Source organism: Vicia villosa, linkage group LG5 (genome assembly GCF_029867415.1).
Source record: "Vicia villosa cultivar HV-30 ecotype Madison, WI linkage group LG5, Vvil1.0, whole genome shotgun sequence".
In the NCBI taxonomy this organism is placed as follows: domain Eukaryota; kingdom Viridiplantae; phylum Streptophyta; class Magnoliopsida; order Fabales; family Fabaceae; genus Vicia; species Vicia villosa.
Genome location: NC_081184.1, coordinates 74313908 through 74323108, shown reverse-complemented (window position 1 = coordinate 74323108; position 9201 = coordinate 74313908).

The window sequence follows — 9201 nt, the reverse complement described above, 5'->3', positions numbered from 1 at the left end:
CTTTATTTGTATTTGATTATATATGATTGCTTTCTACATTTGTCTCCTTCATTAGTATTAGACCATGTCGGCTTTGATTTAGGACATTTCTTTCTTTGTTACTCAATGCAGCAAATCATTTCTTCATACATGACCATGTCGGCTCAACCAACCACTGCTGTAACAAATTGGAGTAATATATCTAAGTAATTTATTTCATGTTTAAAAATGGTCAATTATTTATAAAAGTTTTAATATACTATTTATTTGTACACTAAAATTATATAATAAAATTATAATTACAAGTGCATATAAATACTTTTTAAGCAAAAAAAAACTTTTAAGTTCATTGAATAAACAATGTATTTGATCATTATTTTTTTGCATATAATAGTTTTAAGAGGGTATACCAATTAAAACTAACGGATCAGTACGGACGCACATATCCTTCCGTAAAGTTAAAGTTAAACGATTTTCAATACAAATTATCCACTATATAATGATAGCGTCTTAAAAAAGCAACTTAGAGAAGTTTCCAATGATTGTATAGACAATTAGATTTCCATCTCACGGGTCACTATATTAAGTAACTCATTTCAAATTTACTGGTGTATTTAAACTTTTTTTGTGGATCATTATTTTAACTTAGAACCTAATTTTCATACTACTAATATCATTTTAGTAAAACTTTTTTTTAAATGGTTAATTTACATTTTATATATGTAATTTGGTCAAATATTCTTTACTTCACATTTTTCGTATCGTTTAAAAAAAATACTACACTACAAAAAATGCACCCGTGCGACAGCACGGGTCTCTGACTAGTTATATTTCATTATCAAAACACCAAAAACATTATATTCATCTCAATCCAAAGATCAATAAACCTTGGTCCAACGCCAAGTCGATACAAATAAATTTCTCGATCCAACGCCGAGTTTTCTTCTTTACAAATATTCTTTAAACTATACCGAAAGATCGAGTGACAAGAAGTGTACACCTCTTGAATACCTCGATTCTTTTGGATTAAAACTTTTTTTCTAAAACCTCACATTAATAAAATCAAAGTGATCAAGTGACAAGAAGTGCACACCTCTTGAATACCTTGATCTTTTGAATCAAAACACATTAATAAAATCAAAGTGATCAAGTGACAAGAAGTGAACACCTCTTGAATACCTTGATCCTTTGAATCAAAAACACATTAATCAAATCAAAGTGATCAAGTGACAAGAAGTGAACACCTCTTGAATACCTTGATCCTTTGAATCAAAACACATTAATAAAATCAAAGTGATCAAGTGACAAGAAGTGCACACCTCTTGAATACCTTGATCCTTTGAATAAAAACACATTAATCAAATCAAAGTGATCAAGTGACAAGAAGTGAACACCTCTTGAATACCTTGATCCTTTGAATCAAAACAAATTAATTAACTTGGACAACAAGTGACAATGGGACTCGCTCCTGTTGAATACCTTGGGTAAAGACGCGCTAGGTGCACACCTATGCTCAATCCTTTACTAAACGTCCGCAAATATCTCCTTACCATTATAAATCTCTTTTCACAAACAAGACACTTATTCAATTTCAAAATGCGAACATACTTTCACATGTGAAGATCGATTCTTCCACTCGAATGCGATGATGGCCAAAATCTCGTCTCACTCTTGATTTAGTCATCCATTCTTGTAGTGATCTCTTATCCATGTGCGCGTAGTATTGTTTCCATTTGAAAGCGATCGAGCACCTCTCGCTAAAATCAACCAACAAACTTTCATGGTTCTTCCCCCGAACTACGATTGCTCTGACTTTTCCATTGCACGAGGGAATACGTAGGCACAAGATACAAACGTCTTGGCGAGCATAATAATAAAAAACCTTTTCTTTTTCTTCATAATAATAAAAACCCTAAAAAACCTTTTCTTTTATCTTTTCTCGATCAATAAGCAGAAGAACGCAAACATTACGCTAACACTGAAACACGAAACTAACTAAATGGGTCCCATCGAGTACGATGGAGGTGAGGGGTGCTAATACCTTCCCCTTGCTTAACCGACTCCCGAACCCTAATTTGGTTGCGATGACCATCTTATCCTTTTCTTTTCTCTTTGTGGGTTTTGTCGATAGTTTCCCTTTCCTTCTTGGAATAAATAAAGTTCGGTGGCGACTCTATTGATATTTCGAGCGCGCGATAACGCTCGATTCACATTTTTACCGCTACACAACCCACACAACTTCCTTCTCCTTCGATCTCGTCGATAAGATACTAACGTCTAAACATATTACCTAGTCTGCTTCGTAGTCACTTAGAATTACACAATTGTTAATTGTTCTCCAACTCTAGAGTTATTAATATACTCGTACATAATCATTCGTCTTGTCCCAACCAAAGTCATTATCTTCACAAAAGACCGCAACAACATTCCTAACTCGTAGTTTTTCTCTAATTCCCATAACATCTTCCATATGGTAGAATATAATTTCACCTCTTCGTAGGCTCAAACGGTACATCAATCCGATACTCGCAACTCAAGATACAAAATTTCCAACGCCATTCGAAAATGCGAACATCGACGCCATGCGGCGACACTCTTTACGGTATCTCCAAAATTTCTCAAATGGTACACTTAATTCTTAAAATTTCTTCTCAATAAACCTTTTAATTACTCCTTTAATTCACTCAACTATGACACTGACGTCCAACGCGACACCAACGCACAAGTCCGATCCCAAGGACAAGCGTAACCGCAAACTTCATCTCTTTCCAACATGATATTTTACAAATAATTCTATTAAAGCTAATGGAACCATTTTTAAAATAAATTTCATCTCATTAGCTTTCCATCGCTTCAAACAGGACTCGAATCGGATGTCCAGAACTCAAGTTATGAATTTTTGAAGTTTCACAAAATTTCAGCAATTTCTTGCGTTTTGCTTACGGAAACCCCACTTCAAAACTCATTTTCCTTCAACTCATTCTCATTCCGAACAACCCTTAACACATCTCCTCGCTTCCAAACTTCTTATAGCTCGAGAGACACATTCTCTCGCCGAAATCCGGTTTTCGAAACACCAAGATAGCAACTTGCAACTGAAACACATCCGAGAAGCAAAACTTCTCCCCCACTTCGCTCAAACTAATTCCTACAATAACCAGAAAGAAACAAGTACCGACAGTGTTTCACACACTTGTCGCGTACAGAGGAATAAAAAAAATTAGACAACATTGGCCGGACAGACCGACCAGCTCTGATACCACTAATGTAACACCACAACTCTACCCATCGGATATTAATAAAATCGGAGTGTGGAAATTTAATCATACAAGGGATGTCACATTTACTTCGCATAAGCAACATACATTAATAATAATTATGAAGATACATAACACTTAGAACCTGAATGAACTTATAACAACATTTTGCCATTCAATTAATCAACTGAACAGTGGAATCATAATTTCTCAACGGTAACAACATCACATCTTTTATTGACTGAAAACACTTCACAACTATTGATATTATTCAACTTCAATTCACTTAACATATTTATTCAACTAAAACAACTTCAAAATCAACATGATAATTCATAATTCCACTTAAGGTAATAACAGCGTTTAAACATAACAACAATCATTCACCCCTCGAGTGCTACGTATCAGAGTAAGACCCTCTTGACTTATTATAGAGCAACATGAAGACTTCGTAAATTAACTTCAAACTTCCACAATTATTCTTGAGTACCTGCCTATTTCCCATGGTAGGGAAAACACCAATAGAAGAGGTGAGATATCTTACAATATAATACGATGCATGATAAATAATATAATAGAAATCAGATCGTATAATTTACCACTTCACAACTTTCAAACAACAATTATAACTACAAATATAATAACAAATAACAATGACAATTATAACAAAAGCTATAATAGCAATTAACAACAACAGTTATAATAATATTTATGATAACCATTACACATCTTTCCAACAATACCTGTCACAACAAATCGTTAGCATAATTTCACACTAAGTCATCAACAACGTATTACAACTAAATCATCAATTTAATACAACACTTATCCATCATCACAACAACATCATCAATAACAATTAATCAACTCGAAATGCGACTCATAACAATGCATATGCATGTGGTACCATTTGGTGTAAAACTCCCAACTTAAACATTTGCCAATCAGGCCATCGTCACTTTTGCCATTTTCAGGCCAACTTAAACATTTTCCATTTTCAGGCCGTCGTCTTTGCCATAATTTTCAGGGCGTCGTGTTTTCCATAATTTTTAGGCCGTCGTGTTTGCCATAATTTTTAGGCCTTCGTGTTTGCCATAATTTTTAGGCATGCATTATGCAATGGGTGCGACTCAATGAATGCAACAATCACATACAACACAACAAAAATCTCATCACGAGGCATACACCTATATCACTGTTATTACCAATTATTAGAGGTAATCATCATCACAAAAGGCATAATCCTATATTGTCACTACAACACTGGCCATAGGCCTACAACATCATCATCGTATCAACAACATAATCATAACGATAATATAATCATAATCACATCACCAACATCACAATATCAACAACGTATTATTACAACAACATAACAACTATACCAACATCAACATAGAATATTTTTCAACAATAGATTCATTGACAGTAGAACAATTTTAGCAATATCAGAAACAACCACCATTAACAATCACATACCGCAACAATTTTACACAACCACAAACAGAGGCGATATATACAAACTCAATCCCACATACAATTAATCATAAATCCCATTATAGAGTCATAAACCCACCCTTACCTTGTATTGGAGATTACTCTATAATTCTACCGATCAAAGCCTTCTAGCCTTAGCTTCTAACCCTTGCCTCTTTTAATCAGAATCAAAAGCTGAAAATTTTCCCAAATATGCAGCTACTGTGTGATGATGATATCTCGCAACTCATACCTTATTTTGAAGATCCCAACGGTCAAAAGTTAGATATAGGTGTTACGAACCTACCCTCAAAATTTGGCCACGATCCAACGGTTAATGAATCAGGATCTTCGATTTAGTGAGACTACTGCAAGAAAAATGGGAATGAGTTTCTCTCAGATTTTCTCTCTTCTCTGCAACTTCCCATGAACAATTCCCCAAGACTTTTTCCCTTCTAATTAACCTAATCCCTATCTTAGCCTAATTTTATTAAACCTATTGGGTCTAACATTCTCACCCCACCTTTTACTACCACCATCACTTAATTAAGTCCATATAATAAATCTAGTATTTCTTCAATACTATTTCTACAACTTAATCAATTAATTAATAGACTAATTAATCATAACAACCCATGTCAACAATTCTCAATACTCCACAAATTCAACAATTAAATTCTAAATAATTTGAAAATATTTAATTAAATATCGGGTGTTATAGTTACAAAGCGCACCAGAATCCGCCCATATTCCCTTGCCATTCAACGCCGACCCCGTCCTTGCAATCCTGGGAGGAAGCTAATCGCCAAGGCTTGCAATGGAGGAGGATGCCTCGCGATCGGAGAAGACTGAGGGAGAATCCACGAGCTCGCGGTGAGGACGGAGGGAGTATCGTTGCACGCAATGGTCGTGGGAGAGGAGCGGTCGTCACGAGTGAGACTGGCGACGGAGGCTGGTAATCATAGAAGAATCCGATGAGTGAAAGAGAGATCGCAGCGGAAGAGAGAGAGAGAGAGGAGAAGGTTGAAGGATTTTGATTTTTCTTGATGTGTATTCTTTAGTTCTTGGTGAGATTGTTTAGAGTTCTTGAGTAAAAGTGATTTTGATTTTAGAGAGAAGAGAGGGAGTTGTGAGAGGTTTTGTAAAGAGAGTGAGTGGGGAATGAATGAAAAAGTGTGAAAAAAAATCTATTTAGGGCTCTCCCAATTTTGAAATTAAAAAATTGCGCCAAAACGCATTTGAGCTCCATTTTCGAGGAAACACAGTTCAGTGTGAAATCCGGAATCGGAACCAATGGCAAATCGAAGATGACGAAATTTGTAAACCATTGCTGCCGAAATGGACTTAATTTTATAAAAGGTGAAGAAGTTATGCACGTTTGAACGACGAGAAATTCATTTGGTCATCTGAGGCGGAAAACTTAACTTAGCAGAATTTTTAGGCGTACCGCTCAAAGAATGTGACGAAACTCAATCTTACGATCAAATTCCGAAACCGAGGTTTAAAGAGAAATCCAAACCGACAAAATTTGTGAAAGAATATCGCAGGAATGGGCTCGTTATGATAAATATTGAGGGAGTTATGCATTTTTGAATCTTGTCGCGCAGTGCTCGAAACCATATTTTTTGACAATAAAATCATGATGCTTTTGCAATAAACTTGAATTTCTGGTGTGGAATTGGCCTTAGGTCCCAACATACGAAATGTCAGGGACATCGAGACGAAATTTTTGTTAAATTTTCAGCCAGATCGAATAAACGGTGCATGAGTTATGAATTTTTGATCGTCTAGAAGACAATGGTTCAACACACTTTCTCACTGTATAACCTCAGGTAAATTGTGTATTCGGGGACCTTCCTCAAAGAAACAATTGTCGACCCCAACACAAGAAATGTAGTAAACCTTAAGACGGAACTTTTGGCACATGGTTGCTTCAAACAAACTTAGCGGACATAAGTTATGAATTTATAAAAATCCGAAAGACAGTGGAACGGTAAATTCAAATCTCAGGTAATTTGCACTTTCGGACATCCTCCTCAAAGAATTGGCTTCCGGTTTGAACACAAAAGATGTAGAGAACGTCGAAACAGTATCATCTAAGTGAGGACCAAGCCCATACGACCTTCCAGTCGGAAATTAGAAATTTTGCACTTGCACCATAAAAGTAGACTTTCGCACCAAATTGTCTTGAAACGGCGGGAACTCTTTACTACTCATTCTGTCCTACAATGAGTGACACAGTTGGTCATTTTACACATATTAAGAAAAGTGTATAAAAGGAAGAGAGTGAATAATTTTCTTACTATAGCGCCCCTATCATGTATTGAGAATGATGATTTTTTTATTAGTTAGAGGGTAGAATTGGAAAAAGTGTATTGGAAATTGAAATGGGTCAATCATGTTGGGACACTATTATATTTTAAATGGGTCACTCATTATGGGACTGAGGGAGTATTTTTCTTGATCTTTGAACGACGAAATAAATGTCTACCACAACTTGCGACAAAAATAAGAGGCAAATTTTGGGGTGCAACACAGGGCATAAGCCCTCAACAATGTATGCATGCAACACCAACATGTAACATCATAATTATGCAATTACATAGCATTAGATCTCAATGTTTTGCCATTCCAGACCAACAACAGTAACATCATTATGCAATTTATTCACACTTCATTCAAATAATATCATTACCTCAATCACAATAACATTCTTCACATTTCGTACCACACTAACAAACAAGACATAAGCCTCCAACAGAAAATAATCATTTAGTGCTAGTAAAATTATTATCATATTAAAAATAATATTTTTATCTTCCCGTGGGTTCAAACGGCGCGTCAAACGGACATCCGAGTCAAATGTTACAAGTTTCAAAGTTTTACGAAGATGCAAATATCGACATCATACTGCAACATACACTGACAACACAACACTTCATTACACATCAATTAAATTTATTTCCAGAAACTTGAGACCATTTTTACAAGAAAGTATACTGTATTAGCTTTTCACAGGTTCAAACAACCCGTCAAATAGACACCCGAGTCAAAAGTTATGAAATTTTGAAGTCCTGAAAAATCTGTCCAACACAATGATGTAATCGGTTACATCAAACATGTAACCGGTTACATGCCCCTAAAATGACATTTTCCCCGCTTTTCACACATGTAATCAGTTACATCAACTATGTAATTGGTTACATCATTGACAGTTCCAAGAATATGCTACTTTTCAGAATACGAAGCCATTTTCTCTCAACCCAAAACCTCCCAATTGCACTCAAAATTATACTTTAAAATCCCAACCTTTTCATACATATGTTATACAACAATTCTACACCATTTACACAACCAATTCATCAATTCAAACATAATTTTGTCAACAATTCAATATTTAGGGTCTCACATTCACAAAGCAAATTCAAGAACAAAACCATACAACAATGGCAATCAATCCCACATAGCTAACATTATACGAACCCTTAGAGAGTTGGAACCCCGTCCTTACCTTAGATCGACGGTTCCTAAGCTTGAGCTTTTCTTCACCTCTAACAATGGTGCTTCTCCCTCTTAGCCCTAACCTTAGTTCTCCTCTCTTCTTCTCTGTTTCTCATTTTTTAGTAATCCCAATTCTAATTTTTCTTCTCTCCTTTTCCCCTTATTATATTCTATATTATTATTAATCCAACTAAATACAATAATAATATCTCAATTTAAATAAATAACTAATATCAACTAAATATTTATTTGATTATAATATCACTAATAATATTAAATCTAATTAAAACTTCTAATTTAAATATAATAAATACCATATTTTCCCGACACCCCTATGTTTCTACACAATTGGTCACACGCCCCCAAACACATATATTTATATTTTCTAAGGACACAACCCTACACCAAAAGGTCCCAAAAAATGCATCAACTCTACAAATGACACTTAAATCGGGGCGTTACATTCTACACTGCAAGTGCGAGTCTCCCACATCCTATAACATGATCTAACGCAGGATCCAACTCCCGCTCCCCCACTAAGTCGAACCACGACTTTAATACCACTACTGTTGGAGAGTCCAGGGGAGGTGGGAGCATCAACGAGATTAATGCTCCAGAGCTACAAAAGAGGGAGACGCCACATCTCCACCCAAAGCCTTAAGGTATTAGGTAGATAAGTTCTCTCTTATAAATCTAACATTCCACCCATTCATAGGCGATTTGAGACTTTAACTAATCACACTTGCACCCAACAACAAGAACTTGAAGAAAAAAATACAAGTCTCCTCAAATCACCGCATGACCAGATGGAACATGGCATGATTCAGGATGAAAACAAATTAGTGGCTTCTAAGAAATATTTTGTCACGATCAGTTAGGATCGCAACACGATTTGTTAATCACTCAATTATGTCACATATGATTACAGGGGAATTATAATTAAGAATAGGGTTAAAGTGTTTACATAATAGTTTTCTCCAAGGCT